This window comes from Anopheles stephensi, unplaced genomic scaffold, assembly GCF_013141755.1.
Source record: "Anopheles stephensi strain Indian unplaced genomic scaffold, UCI_ANSTEP_V1.0 ucontig440, whole genome shotgun sequence".
NCBI classification, from domain to species: Eukaryota; Metazoa; Arthropoda; class Insecta; order Diptera; family Culicidae; genus Anopheles; species Anopheles stephensi.
Genome location: NW_023405392.1, coordinates 31,013 through 35,266, shown reverse-complemented (window position 1 = coordinate 35,266; position 4,254 = coordinate 31,013). Strand labels below are relative to the sequence as shown.

Here is a 4,254-nt window from a genome sequence, read left to right as displayed (position 1 = left end):
GAAACGCCGCTATGTCAAAAAATGTGTAAACAAACTCAGTTGGAGTTCAGAAAGTAAACATGTGCAATCCGCTTGGTTATGTGCAAAAATTCGTGAAATAATCTAAATATTCTTTATTTTGAACACATCGAAGCTATTACCGATATGTGCAGTGCCGTTGAATAACAAAAATTACTTCAAAAAAGCTTTGTGTGCGGCTGATACTCCAGCATCTTCCCAATATAGGTGTAAACAACGAAAAGAGTATTACTGTTTTGTGATCATCATATTTCATTCGAATTGCACATTACCGGGCAGAAAAAGGTAACGTATTGTTTTCCATACTACTGTGTTCATAGCAACGCCTACTGTTATTTCATTTGCGCTAATATTACACCTTGTTTAACCTATTTTTTTCCTACCTCCACCCATAGCTCAAGCAACCAATTTTGTTTCGGCTGTCTTCTTTCTTGCACGGCTAGGTCAACATATATTATACATATCGAAGAGGTAAGATTATACAACTCATATCTATGTATATACGCGTTACTAGCTGTTGCTAACATTTGTTGTTGTAGAACTTTCCTTCTACCTACCATAATGTCAATTGGTAAGGAGGGAAACATGTATCAAAATCATGTACCTACATTACACAACAAATAAATGTAAACAATTCTTCATCCGATACCTACGATAGCATATACCAAATTCTACTATTCTATTCGTTGGTCGTTGGTTATTTACATATGCAAATGTCGTTTTCGTGTTCATTCGGTTCGAGTTATCGCTACAATCGGTGTCTTTATCTGTGCGCGTGACAGTGTTAGAAACTTCCTAAGTGAAAAACATAGTTAACAAGTGTGTAGAGAATTTGTTCTAGCTTTGCGTAAATTATCAAGCAACTTACATACGTTTGCGATTAAATGACGCAAATTGCTTACATTTCTCAAGTACATTCCTTGTAGTAGTGTTCGAAGTGTAACAATGTCGGTCAAAAGAATGCGTCGAGCCGGCCAAACCAGCAAGATTATCAAAGCTAATAACGCTAAACTAGAGGCAGAATTATTTGGCGAGAGCAGTTCATTCGGTGCTAACATCATTCCTGCAGCAACCACGTTTGAAGGTAAGAACAAGATTGACTACATGAAAGCATATTTAATTGCAATATTAATATCCATCTTTTGCATTCCAGATCCGGAACCAATAAGCCATCATTCGTTTGATGAAGAAGTTGAAGCAGAAGAAATTATCATCGACTGGTTAATTTCCGTTGATTGTGACAATATAGGCCGCTTGTAAATGAGCTGAATGAGTTGATACAGAATGGCATTGTGATAGCCGATAAGCTCATCCAAATATGCGTTAGAGCTATCATCGCAGATTCACCAGCGCGTGCGTTCATAAATGGTAAGTTAGAGAAGCATTTACATGATGTAATTTTCGCATAACTAGCATAGTATATTAATTATCTTTTTTCTTTTAGGTGTTGCATACTTCAATCATAAACATGGGTGCCCAAAATGTACAGTAGAAGGAAAACATCACAGTGCGGCACGTGTTACCTATTTTCTGGATATCGATGTAGTGAAGTAACATAGCATATAAATTATAATATGCGTCTATATCCATGTACTCAAGATAATTGGTTTTTAACTAAGGATTTTTATATTGTTAAATATTGTAAAGCAGAAAAAATAGGATCAACGATTAACATTTATGGGACAGCATTTAACAAAATCACAGAAACTCATACTTTCTTTTGTTCGCCTATGATGAAAGATATATATGAGGCAAATACAAGCTACCTTACCATAGAATCGATAGTTTTTTCACCAACAGATATCAAGTGTAAGTTAGTAGCTATTAAAACGGACGACACGAACTATGTATTTGTACCTCTCATACAGACATTAGTTGAATAAATAATTGTAAAATTTTGAATTATCAATTGTCATGTCATAATAAAAAGTAATATTGTAATTGTTTTCGAAAAAATAAATAATAATCACATATAATCTGGTGTATATTACGTTGTATTTGCGGCAATCAGTATACTGACGAACCTTTCAATATTAAATATTTACTTTTATCACATACATAATTGACTTAGTTGTTTACGTGATTGTTTCAGGTTTAGTCAGTGTTTAATTTATCACAGCTTGTGTTACTTTCGTATCACATTTTTTGTCATAATTTTATATGACAGCAGTCTTTCACGTGGCCGGATCGAACAACGTATCCCATTTGGATCGTTTTGCTATACGCAGGACGCAGCTACGAATAAAGTTAAGATAGTCAGAATTAAATATATACACTACTTAAACCTATGTTTGGTAAATATGAAAAAGGCAATACGACCGTTCTAATTAAAAAAAAAACAAAAATTAAAACGTTAAGAGACTAAAAAAGGAAACATAAGAACTTAATAAAACTCAAACTTAATAATGACTTAAATATAAATTTACATAGTACGTCTTGTGCGACTGAAAGTTTTTCTAATGCCTTACAGAGCTACTTTTAGGAGCATATCCATTTTTTTATGTACATTTCTACGAAGTTTATATCTACTTCTACGCCCATGTGGTTTGTGGCTACATTTTTTAAAAATTGCATAGTATGTACATAGTTTTTGAAGGCTATTTTTCTTCCACCCGATCCGAGCCAGCTACACTTGGCTAAAAATTGTTTGTCGAACATTATATCCAACACTTCATGCAGTCGGCTTTTCGCATTTTGGCTGGATAATTCAGCATCCGCACGCTGTATGAAGGTGTAAAACAAATTTTCATCTGTAAGATGCTCTTCAAACCTGTCCAGTGACTCTTCGTTGCTTATATATTGTATCGGGATGGTTTGAGCATTTCGTCGCACGCCTTTCATCGGGTGTATTGTGGCCGAAATTTCATTCACTACCGCAGCCGTTTGGGCAGTTCGTGCATCCAGTGTTAATAATAAACATTGTGAACAAAAATAGTGCCCAGGACAAGTTGTTTTTGCTTGAAATAACTCTGTGTTCTTATTTACATTAATAGATACGGTGGACGGATGAATGCTGCTTGCTGACGACTGCTCTTCGTGAAATGTTGATCCCGGTGATGATGAAACACACGGTTCCGGCGTCATGCTTAGTGACGGCTGACGGAATCCTTGATGCACGACAGTCGTTTTTGCCGGTCGCGCAAAGTCATGCACGCATGTACCAGCAGCTGAAGCAACAGACGATTTCGGCGTCACACTTGTGGTTGTAGTGGAACAACACGCACGGAACTAGCAGGCACAAGAATCATCCCACGTATCGCTTTCGTTGAGGGCTGCGATCCTCGCTTTTGTGCCATCGATCCTGCCGGACGCGTAGCGATATCCACGGAACCAGCATTGAGAGCAGTAGAAGATTCCGACGTCGCAGACGATCCTGCCGGCCGCGGAATGACACGCATGGAACCTGCAGCGGGAACAAATGCCGGTACCGGCGTCGCACAAGTGGACGGCTGCGATCCTCTCTTTTGTTCCACCGATCCTGCCGGTCGCGTAGCGATATCCATGGTACCAGCATCGGGGGCAAGAGACGGTTCCGGCGTCGGTCTTGATGACGTTCGCGGTCCAAAAACACGGACAATCGCCCCTGTGGAGCATAATACAGCCGAAGGCAGTTGTTGCAGTGTAAAAAGGCACCCTTTCTTTGGTGGTTCCGACATTATATTTTGGCTGAAATAATCAATCGTTTTATTATTTTTTATGTGAGTATGATAATAATTTGATTCATTGTCATGCACTTAATCTTACTTACTTTTATTTATTTATTTTTCAGGTGAAACTGCTGAGTTGAACTTGAATGCTGCTTTGCGCTTTTAAATCTGAATGTTTATGTTTTCAGCTGTGAATTTCAATAAAGGGTAACAATCACACGCACAGTGCCACATTCATGCTAGATGACACGCACACACTGAAAGAAATCGCGGCGAAACAGCCAAGGGGCGAAATGGAAGAAATGGGCGAAAAGCTGTCGAAATTTGAAAATCGTCATAAAATGCGTCTAAGTGATGGCTTTTATGACGGATTTTTGCTTCGGGATTTTTCCCCCATTTCGCTCGATTTCTACATACCCCTGGCCCTCAATCGTGCAAACCGGGTAGGGATCCGGGAGCAATCTCGCGATCCCATGGTTCGGTGCAAGAAATGATACGAAGTGTTCATAAGCCTCCTCTGGAGGCAGAACCATCGTAGCAAAGTTCGGAAACCCAAGGGTCACAAAAACTCGCAGGACAATCTCTTCGA

General features: G+C 38.7%; 2 long non-coding RNA genes across 2 annotated transcripts; both read left to right on the top strand.

Annotated features, from left to right (window-relative positions):
• The first annotated feature begins 994 nt into the window (after positions 1-994).
• LOC118517028 lies at positions 995-1,495 on the top strand. The gene is made up of 2 exons (XR_004908231.1): positions 995-1,386; positions 1,463-1,495. It is a non-coding gene; the product is annotated as an uncharacterized LOC118517028 (long non-coding RNA).
• A 1,734-nt stretch (positions 1,496-3,229) lies between these two features.
• On the top strand, positions 3,230-3,884 carry LOC118517029. Its single transcript, XR_004908232.1, has 2 exons — positions 3,230-3,716; positions 3,788-3,884. It is a non-coding gene; the product is annotated as an uncharacterized LOC118517029 (long non-coding RNA).
• The last annotated feature ends 370 nt before the right edge of the window (positions 3,885-4,254 follow it).